The sequence below is a fragment of the Ovis aries genome, chromosome 23, assembly GCF_016772045.2.
Source record: "Ovis aries strain OAR_USU_Benz2616 breed Rambouillet chromosome 23, ARS-UI_Ramb_v3.0, whole genome shotgun sequence".
In the NCBI taxonomy this organism is placed as follows: Eukaryota; Metazoa; Chordata; class Mammalia; order Artiodactyla; family Bovidae; genus Ovis; species Ovis aries.
In genome coordinates this window covers 48,601,742-48,618,044 of record NC_056076.1, presented here as the reverse complement: position 1 = coordinate 48,618,044, position 16,303 = coordinate 48,601,742, and the positions used below count along the sequence as shown (strand labels likewise).

Below are 16,303 nucleotides of genomic sequence, written 5' to 3'. Positions count from 1 at the left end.
TTCATTCACTCATCAATGGACACTCAGGCTGTTCTCACCTTTGGCTATTGTGACTAATGCTGCTACAAACACAGGTGTACAAGTAGCTGAGTTCCTGTTTGTAATTCTCTGGGGTAAAAGCCTAGAAGGACCCGTCTACTTTTAAGGTAAGAACAGTGAGGAGGCACAGAGTGAACTCCAGGCTGGTGGAGACCAGGGAAATGAAGAGACACTTCTCTCCAGACTTGTTCTGCTTCCTTCCTGCTGCTGCTGTGGGGTCTCCTCCTGGCTCCACTTCTCATTCACAGCAAGATCAGGACACGTGCTCAGTCACTTCAGTCGTGTCCAACTCTCTGCGACCCCATGGACTGCAGCTCACCAAGCTCTTCTGCCCGTGGGGTTCTCCAGGCAAGAACACTGGAGTGGGTTGCCATGCCCTCCTCCAGGGGATCTTCCCGACCCAGGGATCGAACCCGCGTCTCCTGCACTGGCAGGTGGGTTCTTCACCAGTAACGCCACCTGGGAAGCCTAGATGAGGGTGGGAAATCCCCAAACAGCTAAGCTGCTGGGTAAGCTGAGAGCCAGCAAGAAGAGCTTCTGTTTTAATGATCAGTGAAAAGTGGGAAGGGGCTGAGCCCAGAGGAAGAAGAAAAAGAGGAGAGGTTGGACGAGGAGAAGAAACACCTCTCGTAGCAGCAGCTATCCAAGATGTGGCCTGCGGGGCTGCGGCCAGATCTCAGGAACACGCCCTTCTGCCTTCGGGGCTCCCCTCCTCGCGCTGCCGTGCCCCCTAGCCCCTGCCAGGTGATGGATGCCCAGGAACAAAAAGGCAGGCAGCAGGCATGGGGAAAGTGCTGAGGCCACACTTTGCTGTAAAGGGCAGGCAGCCTTGGAGCCTGCAGGCAGGAGGCGGGGCCCGGGTGGGCACAGCTGCAGGAGGGTCACAGAGGGGCTGAGGCCGTGGGGCGCTGTGGTTCCTTGGGAAACCAGCGTCAGCAAAGGCACTTCTGCTGACGCCGCGGGCTCGGGCTGAGGACAGGAACCTCGCTCCCCCCACCCTCTGGGCCTGCCTGCCTCTCAACCTTCACGGGGGGCTCACGGAGCTACATCAAGGACGCGGGGTCTACAGGAGAAGGCAGGGCCCAGAGAGGAGAAGCTGGAACCATCCCAGCCCTCTCAGCATCCTTTCCTACCAGCCCTGTGACAAATGGCATTAGCAGCTGTAAATGTAGCCAATCCCTTTAAGAACAGCCAGGCATTAGAGGAATTACCTCCTCCCCAATCCCCAGGTTCAGTGACCTGCCAACCAGATGAGTCTCTGCTTTGCGGCCTGCCAGCTCTTCTCGGGGGGCACCCAACAATTCCAGGCCCCGGAAAGGGCAGCCCTGTGCCCCTCACCCTCCAGCGGACCCTTTCGCCTCAGGCCTTCATCACACAGCTCGGCCAGGACTTCCTCAGAGAGGAAGCCCAGGGCTCATTTCCCGGCTTTCAGCTCCACAAACGGTCTGGCCTCCTGGCCCACAGGCCCCGTTACAGGGAGTGGGCTCTTGAGCTCAGGGACTCATGGGTCTGTCCCCCCAAACCCAGCAGGACAGCAACTCTGCAGATGGATAACAGGCCCCTCTGAGCTGTGGTGGGCGGCGGGGCCCAGCCAGTCAGCACCGCTCCCCCACTGTTGAATGAATCGCATCTACCCACCGCTTCTCCACCATCCCTTTCCCAAGCTGTTGGGCCTCAGTCCCCAACCCGGACCCCCTCTAGCAGGCGCTCCTGGTGACCTCGCTCCACAACAAGGCCTGCCCTTCTCTCGTCCTGCCTCCACACAGAGCTGACAGCTGGCACCCACACACAGAGCCTACAACCCCCAGAGCAGGGCCAGGCCAGGCCACCCCGCCGGGAGTGTGGGAGGAGAGAGGCCAGCTGCCAGGGGAGGGGGGTGCCCAGAGCCCTCCCTGAGGAAGCCACGGGCACCCCTTTCACGATGTCCTGCTGCCAAGCCACCCCTCCGAGTCCAGCCCACGCCCCACCTCCTGCACAGACAGGACTCAGGAAGAATGCTTTCCCTTCCCCTCAACCTGCAGCCCTCACGCTCAGCCACTGGCGCCAGTGCTGGCCCAGGACTCTGGGCCTGCTAGTGTTCACCACAGAAAAGCAGGGGGCTTCGGAAGAGGCCTCTCTGCACAGGAGCCTCAGACCCTCAACCACCGGAAGTGGAGAAGTTCAGAAACACTAGGAGGAACTGGAGGCTACTTCAGATATCAGCATCGCTTACCATTGCAGAAGAGAGGACACCCGGTGTCCCCCACATGCCTGATACCAATGTAAACCTCTGTCACTCGAACATCATACAGGGCTTAGCTAGGGCGGTGTTTTTCTAACTGCAGGTCTCCGTGGCTTTTGTGGACTGCAAAATAAACTCAGTGCAAGACAAAAATCCAGGACACACAGGTTTGATCCCTAGCTGGGGAAGATCCCCTGGAGGAGGGTATGGCAACCCACTCCAGTATTCTTGCCTGGACAATACCACGGACAAAGGAGCCTGGTGGGCTACAGTCCAGGGGGTCACAAAGAGTCAGACACAACTGAGCACACACAAGACAAAATCATGATCTCAGCATTAAAATGGCAGAATGAAGTTGAAAATTCCAGTGAGTAACACACATTAAAAGTGGAACTATTGTTTCATGGAAATTTTGTCTCATCTAAATATATCACGGAAATATATTTTTATTTCTGTGATGCGTGGTCAAAAGAGCTTATGAAAAGTGGCCCAGAGCAGCGCTTCCCAAACTTGCACATATGCAGTGATCACAGGAGATCTTGTTAAAATGCAGATTCGGATTCAGTGGACCCCAGGTGGGGCCCGAGAGGCCGCGTGTCTCACCAGCTCCCAGTTGGTGATGTTGCTGCTGGTCAGAGGACCACGCTTTGAATAGCCAAGATCTAGAAAAACCTGTCCAGGTTTTTCTATCCACTATTCAGCTATTCCACCCTGGTTGGAAGATGGGTAGATTCTCCATCCTGACTCTCTGGCCAGCTGGCCGGCTCCCAGGGTAAGGGGCAGTTTCTCTTATGGCTGACTTAGGGCCAGGCATGACATCAACAGGCTGAATGAGTATTTATCTGTGGGCCCTAGGACTGCCTACTTCTACCCTGGGATCTCAGCATCAGGAACACATAACAGCGCTCGCTTAGAGTCCAACAGGGCCAGACATACCCAGCTGCTGTCACCAAGTTGGAGGGGCTCCTGAAATCTAAGCCACGTGACCTCAACAGATCTTAAGAGAACTCAGCAGTCCCACCGCTGCTCTATCTCTGGATGCTCCTGCTATCCTTTACCATGTAGATGAGGACACTGGAGCCCAGAGTCCTCCCAGATGTAGGGAGGACCTGCTCAGAGCCATTCAGATGCCTAATGGATAGAGCCTGGCCTGTAATGCAGGTTCCCAAGCCCCTGAGAGTCTCCCATCCCCAGAAACCCCCTCCTGAGCTGAGTCACCTCTCCCTTCCCCCAGTGATTGCCAACGTCTTTGGACCCCAAGTGCAGTTCTGGGTCACAGTCATTAACATCAGCCAGTTACTCCTAAATGACAGACGACTCCCAAGTCATTGCATCATTTTCACACCCTCATGCCACACAGGGCCCTGGGCCAAGCTCTGTGGATCTTGCAGAGCTTCCATGGAGAGACCAAGGGACCCGGGCCTCACTGCTCTCTCTCCAGAGCAACCTCCGGAAAACTGAGAAGCTGGACTGGTTTTGCCAGTGAGGGAACAGATCACCACGAGCCTGGAAGGCAGGAGAGATGCTGTGAACCCTTCTCTCCCCAGCATGCTCACGATGGCAGCACCAGGAGAGGCATCTGAGAAGGAGGTCGGGGGGAGACAGAACAGATGCACCCATCGTGGTCCATGCACAGGATACCCCATCACATTCCAGTCTCCCAACTGGAATTTCCTCTGGAGGAAAAAGGGGCTTCCCAGGTGGCGCAGTGGTAAAGAATCCGCTTGCCAATGCAGGAGACTCAAGAGATTCAGATTCAATTCCTGGGTTGAGAAGATCCCCTAGAGGAGGGCATCGCAACACACTCCAGTATTCTTGCCTGGAAAATCCCGAAGGCAGAGAAGCCTGGCGGGCTATAGTCCATGGGGTCGCAAAGAGTCAGACATGATTGAGCGACTGAGAATGCAAGCTGGAGGAAAAATAGACACTCTCTGACCCTGCGGAGGCCTCCACACCAGCAGAGGAGCCCAGACCAACTAGGAGGAGGGCATCCAGGATGGACTCAAGATGCCCAGCGCCTGCTCTGTCCCTGGACGGCCCTGCTGTCCAGGTCTGCCCTCCCCTCCAGCCTCCGGGGCCAACAGGAGCCTCCACTGGGCTCCAGGCACTGACTCCATACCTGCTCCCTCGGCCAAGCACAGGCTGCCTCCTGACACCTTCTCATCCTCCCTTGTGCTGTTACCCAACTCTTATCCTGCTCTTGAATTTTTTATGGGGTTTTATCTTGTCCTGACAAGACTTCATGGTCCTTGGGGGCCCTGCTTCTTCCTGTATTTCTCACTCTCCCAAGCCCAGGACGGCAGACCAGCCTCTAGCTCCCCAGCCCTCTCATGCCCAGCCTGGGGCATTCCTTCCCCAAGAGTGGGGTTCCCCAGCTCCTTTGCCCACTGCTACTGAGCCCAGGCTCCCCTCCAGCCCCCTTCCCAGCTCTTAGAACGGTGCAGCCAAGGATGCTTGGGGGTGGGGAAGGGTGGGGGGGAGGGGAACCTGTACCATCCCCCATCCCTACAGCTGCCAGAGTTACCTCATCCCAGAACCAAGACTACAACCTCTTCCACCACATTCTAGGCCTTTCTTAAGGCAATTCACCTCCCCAGGTAATGAGCACCTGCTGTATGCTCTGCCCCACAGGTTTGAGGAAGCACAGAAGTCACAGGCCCCAGGGTCACTGGTCAGCCAGCACCACACCTGGCTGGAGTCAGGTAGCTTCTTCCCTGCCCCCTCCCCTTAAGACAGGGGAACATCACAGTTCCGGGTTCCAACGCTGGCTAAACCAAGCTCTGTAACCTTGGGTAGCCTGTTTCTGCATCTTTAAATTTGACTGGTGATTAAAGTACCATCTCGGTAAAGTGTTGGGAGGATGAAGTGAGAGGGAACTCAGGAGAAGTTGAGAGTGTGGGTCCCACCCCCAGCCTTCAAAAGCTTCCAAGTTGATGGACAAACAGTGGAAACTCAGAGCATGCCCGGGCAGGAGCCCCGCGGTGTCCTGCTCTGAGCCCGGCGCCGCACCTGGGAGAGCAGCTCCGGTGAAGGCCTCAGAGCTCCGGCCCAGCGCCATCTCAGGTGACGCCCTCTCCACTGCCTCGCTCGGGGTAACCAGGGTCCCCATCATCCTGCTCCCTCCTGGCCAGGGCTTCGTGAGCCAGCCCAGCTGGAGCAGTGACAGGCCCGGGTGGTTTCTGAGAGGCTGATGGGGGGTCTCAGGAGCTGCAGCACGCTCCACACAGCCTGTCCCTCGGGGTGGGAGGGCAGGGGGCTGTGACCCCCGGGCCGGTCTCACCACTGAGGAGGACAGCTGGCTCCCTCCGAGACCAGCATCCCTTCCCTCTGCCCTCCTCACCCTGCAGGCCGCTCAGTCAAGCCCACCTCCAGATGCCACCCTGACCACCCGACCCCACAGAGTCCCCCCGAACACCCACAGCAGCTGCCCACTGGGCCTTTCGGCCTCTGTCGCCGGCACCTTGGATGACCAACTCTTCCCGCACAGGCGCGTAACCACACAGCAGAGACTGCAAAGGCTCATTTGGGGTCACACCGTTTCGTCTGTCCAGTATTTTTAAAATATTCAAGCCAATTTTACAGATCAGAAGATTTCACGGTAAAATCCCCATTTCTGGTTTTCTTCAAAGACCGGGAGATCCGCCAACACTGGCCCACCTCCCCTCGCTGGAAGCATGACCAGAGCGAGGCTGAGCTCTTCAGACAGGGCACACAATGCCCAGTTCTCCACAGACCCCAGCGCTCCCTGAAGTCTCCCCGCGGCCCACAGCCATCACTCCACTCACTCACACGTTACCTGCCTGGTCCTCGCCAATATCCAAGTTTGAGACCCTCCTGCAAGAAAGTAATGAGGAGTGTCCCTAAGAACCTGGCAATCAAGAACAAGGATTGTCCCCTGGGAGTTACAATGGGAAATCAATACACAACAGTCCAAAATAGAAACATGCAGAGTCCCTGCAAAGGGGGAGAAAAAAAGCTTTCCGGATCAGCAGGACGCCGCCCTAACCTGGTTGAAGACAAGCCACAGAGTTATTATAGGAAGACTATGTCACTCTGCCGGGACTGAGCTGCACTGGAAACAAAACAGTCAACCACAGAAGGCAGTGTACCTCCAAACTCTGTTCAGGGAAAGAGGTGCACCTCCTGGGTGTCTTGACGGGAGTCTAGGTAAATGGACAAGGTTGTCCCATTGCTCCCTGTAAAGCCCTCACCACACTCCAGCTCAGCCCTAACGCAGTCTTGGGGGCTGCCTCCTCCCTCAGCTGAACTACAAGCTCTTGGAAGCCGAGGACACGCCTGCTCCTTCCCCTGTGACCTGGGAGCCAGACCTGAGCCCGCTGCAGACATTCAGTTAATCACTGAGTATTTGATATGAACTGGAGCATAAAGAAGGCTGAGTGCTAAAGAACTGATGCCTTCGAACTAAGGTGCTGGAAAAAAACTCTTGAGAGTCCCCTGGACAGCAAGGAGATCAAACCAGTTAATCCTAAAGGGAATCAACCCTGAATATTCACTGGAAGGAACGATGTTGAAACTGAAGCTCCCATACTTTGGCCACCTGATGTGAAGAGCTGACTCACTGGAAAAGACCCTGATGCTGGGAGAGACTGAAGGCAGGAGGAGAAGGGGCGACAGATAGTTGGATGGCATCACTGACTCAATGGACATGAGTGTGAGCAAACTCTGGCAGAGACAGGGAAGCCTGGTGTGCTGCAGTCCACGGGGTCGCAAAGAGTCTGGCATGACTGAATGACTAGACAACAACAATTTGGGGATTCCCTGGTGGTTCAGTGGTTAAAAAAAAAAATCCGCCTGCCAATGTAAGAGACATGGGTTCGATCCCTGGTCAGGGAAGACCCCACATGCCTCGGAGCAACTAAGCCTGTGCATCACAACTTCTGAGCCTGTGCTCTAGAGCCCAGGAGCCGCAACTACGGAAGCCCGTGCCCCTCAGAGCCCGCGCTCCACAAGCTAAAGCAATGAGAAGCCCTTGTATCGCAATCAGAGAGCGGCCCCTGCTCACCACAGCTAGAGAAAAGCCCTCCCAGCAACGAAGACCCAGCACGACCACAAGTAAGCAAATAAAGGGTTAAGCAACAGCAATTTGACGATGAATTCTCAGCAATCAGAAAATGGATGACGGGTAACTGAGGTTCTGTCCCCTTGGTAATCAGCAGGCAGGTAGCAGCTCGCTGCCAGCAGGCAGAGATGCGGTAGGGGTGGGGGGGCATGTTAGCAGTGAAATTAGCTAGCACGGTAGGCTGGGGGAAAGACCCCTCTTTGGCTGACTAGCCTGCATATATCACACACGATGCTGGAAGCCCACTGGACAGCAACCACAGGGATCTAAAACTTGACCCAGTGCCTGGGCGCTTGTTATTCTCCCTGCATCCGCCAGGAACTGCGGGCAGAACTGAATAGCAAGAGCCCAGGAGTGTAAAAACCACAAAAAAATGGAAGCCCAGACCCCCTAATTCCAGGCCCTGAGCTTGCTTGGAGGACCCCAAGAGGGGTGCTCCTACTCAGGGCCAGCTGCATTTGACCTTCACTGAAGCAGGAAAGCAAGCCATTAATATTATATTCCCCACAGACTGTACTCCCCATAGATTCCAAACTATTTGCCTCTAATATCATACTTACTTTTAAAATTAAACTATACACGGTTCCCTCGATACACAAAAGAAAACAACTAGTATTTATTGAGCATTTACTATGTGCCAAACTCTGTGTTAAATGCTTGTCATATATTTTACTTTAATCCTCAAGACACTCCTATAATGTAGACACATTTTTGGTCCCATTGTACAAATCAGGAAACCAAGGCAGAGGAGGTGCCCAAGGTCGTCTGTTAAGAGGTGAGCTGAGTCAGGTCTTGAGTCCAAATGGCTCCAAGACACAGCATGCTAATGAAATTGAAGTGAGGAGCCCAGAGCCCCACCCATTCAACAAACCAATCCTGGCCCAACATCACCCATGAGCTGCTGGACCCCATGGTCACTCCTGAAGTGGGCCCTGGAGCTGCTCCAGGTTAAGGCTTTGTGTCTTTCACAGGATAACAGAGTAAGCTGCCATTGGATATGAACGACTGAATCAGATCTTAAATTATCTGTGGAGCTTGGGCTGGGGCCCTGGGCCTCCTGCCCTTGGGTCTGCACAGTCCAGCACCATCCTGCCAGTCGTCTCTCTCCCATGTACGAGGAGACAGGTGTGCGTTGCCACTTCCCTCTTACACACGGGGACCCTGGAACAATATGCATATGGCTTCCCAACAGGAAGGACCACAACCCAGGCATCTTGACTCCAGCCCCAGGGGTTTCCCCACGACCAGCAGCAGCTCAGGGTCCCACTGCCTTGTGGCATGAGCCAATAAATCACTGACCGTTCCCACCAGCTTGTGTTGTGATGGGGTAGAAACTGAGGGATGAAGGGGAAAGGGACTGGCTGGAAGGATGAAAGCCCTATGTGCTACAGAGCCTTCTGCAGGACAGAAGGGATGGGACAGCCAAGTTCTGCAGACCACAGGCCTCTGCTGGCTACGGCTGTTACCTTGTAGAGCACAGAACCCAATTACCAAGTTCTCGGCAGTGACGGCCAAGCCAGAGATGAGAGCTACTCACCACGGCCACATTGCAGGCGCAGGTATGAGACTTCTCCTGGGGCTGGTTTTCCCCAAGTGTTTCTCTCTGGGATGTGCTAAGGCCATGTATTTAGGAAAACAGGCACCCAGAAAACATGAGTCCAGATCACTCCCATTGGGTACCCATGAGAGTACGCATTCTTGTGGACCTTCTAGAGTATCATTTGGTCTCTCCCATCCCTGTACTTTTAGGGCAGGGTAGGAGTTCACAGAACTTGGGTGGAAGGCCCGTGGGCTCTGGTGGGAGGACTGTGGACTGGCTGATCCCGGGCCTCTGTGACCTAGGAGCTCTCCCCGGGGGTTAATTTGAGACAGTGGCAGGAAGGACTCCCAGATGCAGCCAGATGCCTTGCAGGGGGAAGAGAGAACTCTCCTGGTGGCACATCTCGATGCTCTCATTAGGCCATCACAGCACTTGGGCTCTATCTCCCATTATCCCTGCAGTCAATTCCCCTCACTAGAGTGGCAGCAGCAGATAGCCTCTTTAGGGGCGCCCAGCAGGAGCAGTCTGGAGCCAGTTACAGCCTCAGGGAGCAGACTGAGTGGCTACCTGGCAGATAATTAACTGAGAGTCCCCACAGCCCTCTGCAAGCTCTGCTGGGAAGGGGAAAGAAGGATAGACAAAGCCAAAAGGGGCCTCTGTTGTCTCCAAAGTCACTGGATGTCACCCCAGAATCCTGGGAGCTGAGATGCAGAATGGTCTTTGTACATTGAATCAAGTGTGAGTGATGAGGATGTGGAGAAATTAGAAGGCTCATACACTGATGATGGCAATGAAAAAGGATGCAACTGCTTTGGACAACAGTCTGGTAGCTCCTCAAAAGATTACACATATAGTTCATATATGATCTGACAACTAAGTGTGCGTCTGTATACACATAATGCGAGCTAAGCTGCTTCAGCTGTGTCCGACTTTTGTGACCCTAAGGACCATAGCCTGCTAGGCTCCTCTGTCCAGCTCTATGAAAATCTAGAACACCTCCTAAAACTAACATCAAAACTAGATGTCCTTTTCATCATAGGGAACTGGAATGCAAACGTAGGAAGTCAAGAGATACCTCGAGTAACAGGCCAATTTGGCCTTGGAGGACAAAACGAAGCAGGGCAAAGGCTAACAGTTTTGTCAAGAGAACACACCGATCATAGCAAACACCCTTTCCAACAGCACAAGAGACAACTCTACACATGGACATCACCAGATGGTCAATAAGGAGAATCATCAACACACGGAAGGAATGTTATTCTTACTGGTTTGTTCTAAGTGACCAAAAAAAAAATACAAATAAAACTACTAGATATAAAAACAGGAGAAAACTTAGAAAGCAAATTCTAAGACCCACCATTATTTTACGAGACACAAAGAAAAGAAAAAATGCTGCCAATTAGACTATGACATAATGCCTTAGCGACAGTCCTGAGTGCAAATTGGTCACATGAGCTCTGAGGAGGTTTCATCTCTTCTGAGGGATTGGAGAATTTCTCCTGCCTTTGGCGGCATGCAGGAGACTGATGATTCCCGTTGCTTTAAAAGAAAGTATGCAATTGCAGCCCTTCCTCCAGCAACACACACTTGCTTTTCTAATATCAAATCAAGGCCCCACTACTGCTTCCATGTCCCTCTGTGCACATTTGGTATCAATAATAAATTACAGTGAGATCTTTCGGAAGACATTTTGAGCGACAATTCACATAACAGGCGGATGACCAACAACACACCTAATTCAGCTGAGGTCATGACAGTCTGAACGGCAGGACCACATTCACACCTGCTCAGGAAACGACAGCTATGCCATGTGACATAGTGGCTCTGCCATGTGGCTAATAGCCAGGGGTAATGAGATGCATCCTTGTTTCACAGATACTAACAGGTGGGAGGAAAAGCATGGCTCCCAGAAGCAATGAAGTGGGCAAGCCAATCCCTCCTATTACAGATCAGGAAATGCAGGCACAGAGCTGTGACATGACACATCCCAAACCAGGCAGCCGCAACTAAAACCCTTAGTAGCTGAGATTTGCGCCGACGTTGTTTCCTTTCTACTCCCTCAGGCTCCCTCCAGGAGACTGCTATCTCTAAGCTTCTCTTACGTTTTCTTGCTTAAAAAAAAAAAAAAAAAACAAGTCAGGCTTTTAGAGCATAGACAACAATAAGATGAACATATCAGTACAAACAGTCTCAGTCCTACAAGCCCATGAAGATGGGCTCATTCCAATGCCATCTAAGGGACCACCTTAAACATGTATGTAGGCGAAGATGGCGAAGATGGACCATTAGTTTATAGCTGTCAGGAGACTGCATTTCCACTCCCCACGGGGGATCCCCAGGCTGCCATCCAACAATATTGTGCCATGTTTATGAATGAGGCTGGCCAGGTGTTTTCTTTGAGTTACACACTCTCCCTGTGGGTGGGGGCCCAGGGGAGACAGCCTCCCCGTCAGATTGCCTACGAAGAGTCTGGAAACGCCCTTGCCAAGCCTGATGTTGGAAGTCCCCGTGTCTGTTGCATGCAGACAGAATATCGGGAGTTCAGGAAACTGCTGAATTGAGTCTCAATATCTAAACACACTGCTTGCATCCTGGCAGTATCTTTCTCTTTACAGGACACTGGACCAAGATGGGGAAAAACAAATTTTTCTTTTGTGAGCCTGGGGTTACAGAGCTGGCCCCTTGACATGAACACAGATTAACACGGTCAAGTCCTCTTTGCTTCAACAAAAACGTTCTTTTTCTTTTCCTGTAGCTGGATAAAAGAAAGAGCCTAAAGTCTTCAAGGTGAGGACAGGTCCAGTTGAACGGAAGTCAGATACACTTCCAAGAGTAGAAGACAGAAGCCTGAAAACTGAACCAGAACCAAGCCTGCCCGACACGGATGAGGACAGCGGCCTGTGTTAACAGCCAGTCTGCATGGCGGCGAGCTAGGAGAGCACAGCTCAGATTTCAGCAAGGGTCACAGTCTCACCAGGGACACCAGTACAAGATGGAATTAATGAGAGGCGAGCCGTACTGGGACTGATGTAACAGGAGGCCACTCAGGGCTGGAAGACTGGGGAAAAAAGAAAGAACTAGCTATGGTGCAAAAGGTAACCAAGAATTTGTCTAGCATCCAGCACTGTCAACGGAGAAGAAAGCAACCAACATTCCAGTCTATTTGTAGTGCAAGCCAGGAACACAGCTGCGGATGCTGAGCTGTCAGAGCTCCAAAGGAATAGCCCTTCCGCTCACCCCCTGCCCTTTATTCTGGCTCTGCCCTTGACTCAAAGCCCACAAACACCTGCCACTTCCTCAGCGCATGCCAGGTGCCCTGCTAGACCCCAGGTACCAGGTGAGACGTGGCCTCTGCCCTGAGGATCCCCCGGGGTGCCAGGCAGAAGATGGGGCATGGTTGGAATTCCCATGCAGGAGCCACAAAGACACGAGTACAAAGGGACACTCAGGAGTCAGCCCAGGGCGACCGGGTAGACAGACACATTGCACGACCCCCACAGAGGTCCTGAATCCTCGGTGACTCAGTCTCCCCACGGGACAAACCTTGACAGGTCAGTTCAGAAGGTTATGTAAAAATATGTGAAATGAGCGCAGTTCCAGTCAAACAGTAGGCCATCAATACATGATGCGTATACTTGGTATGCTTATCTCAAACCTGCATTAGAAGCTCCATAAACATTGGCGCTTAATAATTTGCCTGGTGAATAATAACAAATATTCTTAACAAACAATTAATAATTTGTTCCCTGGTGGTCTAGTCACTAGGACTCTGTGCTTCCAATGCAGGGGGCCCGGGTTCAATCCCTGGCCAGGGAATTAGATTCCACGTACCGTACACAGAAATAGCATGCCCTGGCTAAGAAGATCCTGCGTGCTGCAACTGAGACCCGGTGCGGCCAAATAAGTAACTAAAATTTTTAAAAATAGCAATAATAACTTGTCTGGGTGACCACTTCACAGTATATACAATTATTGAATCACTATGCTGTACACTTGAAACTATTAATAACATAATGTTCTATGTCAATTATTCCTCAAGAGGCCCTGACCTCCTCCAGGGCCAGGGCCACATCACTGTCTCCACTGCTGAGGGCCTGGGTTCAATCCCCAGGGAACTAAGATCCCATAAGCCATGCAGTGTAACCATATATTTCCTCTGTATATTGTCATGCTGCTTACTTAACTTCTATGCAGAGTACATCATGAGAAACGCTGGGCTGGAAGAAGCACAAGCTGGAATCAAGATTCCTGGAAGAAAATACCAATAACCACAGATATGAAGATGACACCATCCTTATGGCAGAAAGTAAAGAAGAACTAAAGAGCTTCTTGATGAAAGTGAAAGAGGAGAGTGAAAAAGTTAGCTTAAAGCTCAACATTCAGAAAACGAAGATCATGGCATCTGGTCCCATCACTTCATGGCAAATAGATGGGGAAACAGTGGCAGACTTCATTTCTGGGGGGCTCCAAAATCACTGCAGATGGTGATTGTAGAAATTAAAAGATGCTTACTCCTTGGAAGGAAAGTTATGACCAACCTAGACAGCATTTTAAAAAGAAGAGACATTACTTTGCCAACAAAGGTCCGTCTAGTCAAGGCTATGGTTTTTCCAGTGGTCATGTATGGATTTGAGAGTTGGACTATAAAGAAAGCTGAGTGCTGAAGAATTAATGCTTTTGAACTGTGGTGTTGGAGAAGAGTCCCTGGGACTACAAGGAGATCCAACCAGTCCATCCTAAAGGAGATCAGTCCTGGGTGTTCACTGGAAGAACTGATGTTGAAGCTGAAACTCCAATACTTTGGCCACCTGATGAGAGGAGCTGACTCATCTGAAAAGACCCTGATGCTGGGAAAGATTGAGGGCAGGAGGAGAAGGGGACGACAGAATATGAGATGGTTGGATGGGCATCACCGACTCAATGCACATGGGTTTGGGTGAACTCTGGGAGTTGGTGATGGACAGGGAGGCCTGGCGTGCTGAGGTTCACAAAGAGTTGGACACGACTGAACAACTGAACTCACTGAACATATACATATATATATGTGTGTGTGTGAAAATGAATGTGCTGGTCACTCAGTCACGTCCAACTCTTTGTGACCCCATGGACTGTAGCCCGCCAGGTTCCTCTGTCCATGGGGATTATCCAGACAAGAATACTGGAGTGTATAGCCATTCCCTTCTCCAGGGGATCTTCCCAACCCAGAGTTTGAATCCGGGTCTCCTGCACTGCAGGCTGATTCTTTACCATCTGAGTCACCAGGGAAGACCCCATAAATATGTGTGTGTGTGTGTGTGTGTGTGTATAAGTAAATAACACAAATAAGATTTTGGCATTTTTATAAGCAAGAAACAACAAACTTCGGTTTAAGAGGAAAAAAAGTTGGCTGTGGGGTCCCTCTGGCCTGTTGATCACTGGGTTAGAACGCTGCCTGGGAGGAACCTCGGCTGTCCCAGCCCGGGGCAGCTGGTCACTCGGACGGTAACCCCTGCTAGGAGGCACCTGCCACACTGAACGCCAGGCCAGCAGAGCCTTCTGTTCACACCCCTCCTGCAGGGACACTGCCATGTGCAAGGCCTTCCCACGTCCATGAGCCGTCTGGCACAGAGGTCATTTTCTACTCTGGCAATACGCGAGGGCCCCTGCTGGGTGGATGGCATGGTTTCCACCTGTGACCCTGCGCGTCACCGCTTAATCTAGAAATCTGCTGACCTCGTGTGGCGGCCAGAGGTGGGAAATGGGAGCAACGCTGGGGTTGCCCCCTGCCCCAGCATGGCCCCTGTCCCCAGGAAGAAGGCTGGGGGTGGGAGGTGAGGACCAAGAAATAACCCCCATAAAGCCCTTGTAACTCATGTTGAACGCGTCGATACAGTCAGTAAATGCCAGTGCTGTCATTACCGGTGCCACCTTCCTCGCTCCTGCTCTGGGTGTGGTTACAGCATTCCTTCTCTGTTTTTTTTTTTTTTTAACCACAATGGGACATTCAGGAGCCCGCCTGCCCACACAGCAGTGCTGTGACGTCATTACAAAAAACTTCCCGGCAGTGGATTCTCCTGCTGGCAAAATACCAAAGAGAAATATGTTCTCAAGCTCTGATTTTAAATGCCCTGAGATGGCATATGCCGTGAGCTTCTACCCAACCCCCCTGCTGCCCTGCAGGCTCCCTTGTCTACTTCCAGGTACAGTCTAGAGACCAGGCAGGCTCCAGTCTTTCTGAGCAGCTTCAGATGGAAGAGGTGCCCGCCACACCTGCCTGCATTGCTAATCACATCACGTGTCAAACTTCTTCACACTGAGGCCTCTGAAACCTTCTTAAATGTTAATGAGCAGAATTTCACAGACTAAATTGTATGGTTTCCATTTCCTCTCTTGGGACTTAGGAAAGAAAGTGAAGTCGCTCAGTTGTGTCCGACTTGTTGCGACCCCATGGACTGTAGCCTACCAGGTTCCTCCGTCCATGGGATTTTCCAGGCAAGAATACTGGAGTGGGTTGCCATTTCCAAGATAAGCCAAATATGAGGGATACCTCTGATTGCCAAGCAGGAAAAACCTGGAAACTTGGTAAGACCCCAGAATCTCCCCCAATTTTCCCCGCAACTTCAGCTGGGGTTTCCCTGTCCCCTATGCTATTTGCCCAACATTTAAGACACTCGAGCTTGGTGACGCCCACTGGAGGTCTAAGGAATTCAGCTGCAGGGTCTAGGAGCCAAAGCATGGGCTGGAAAGGATGAGGAAGCAATGGAATAGAAGGTGCTGGAGGCCCCATCATGGGCCCGGCTGTAGGTCAAGGTCTGTCTATTGCTTTGGCCATTGGGTCTCCTCATCAGAATCAGCTCAAGTTCTCAGGCTCAAGAAAAGAGAACCCAGCAAGGCCCTCCTTTAGCCCAGGGGGATGGATCTGCATGCCAGCACACAGGCTGCATCCTTGACCCATTCCTGCCCAGACAACTCCTATCCGCCCCTCAAGACCCTTCTCCCCAGGCCTGATTTTCTGGTGAGCTATCTATCTGTTGAATGGTCAATTACCCACTCACACATCTGTTTCCTCTTACATGCTGCAGGTCCCTTACAGCTTTTTATTCCTCCTTTCCTGCGACCTCATGGCGATTTTCCAACCTCCCTCACAGAAAGTAGAGGCCAATGAGATGTAAAAGGAGGTTAATGGACGGGAAACACTTTAAAGGGATTGACTGAGCTGGCACATAACTTTTGTCCTTTCCACTTTTTCCTCCTTGTGTGGAATGTAGGCATGATGTCTGGAGCTCCAGCAGCTCTCTTAGACTATGAGGCAACTTTGAGGCTAGTAAGTAGCCACCAATTCAGCATGGCAAAGCAGAAAGATATAACCTAAGCCTCTGATAGCCACAGAATCCCCACACCAGTCCTGGATTCCTGCCTCTAGATTCCTTCTACATTAAAGAAA

General features: G+C 52.1%; 1 protein-coding gene and 1 non-coding gene across 8 annotated transcripts in view; one reads left to right on the top strand and one right to left on the bottom strand.

The window, feature by feature from the left end:
* The window catches only part of CTIF (cap binding complex dependent translation initiation factor), a 326,137-nt gene that overhangs the window by 254,992 nt on the left and 54,842 nt on the right, over nucleotides 1-16,303 (bottom strand). The window lies entirely within an intron of this gene.
* On the top strand, nucleotides 12,624-12,696 carry TRNAG-UCC (transfer RNA glycine (anticodon UCC)). The gene has a single exon. It is a non-coding gene; the product is annotated as a tRNA-Gly (tRNA).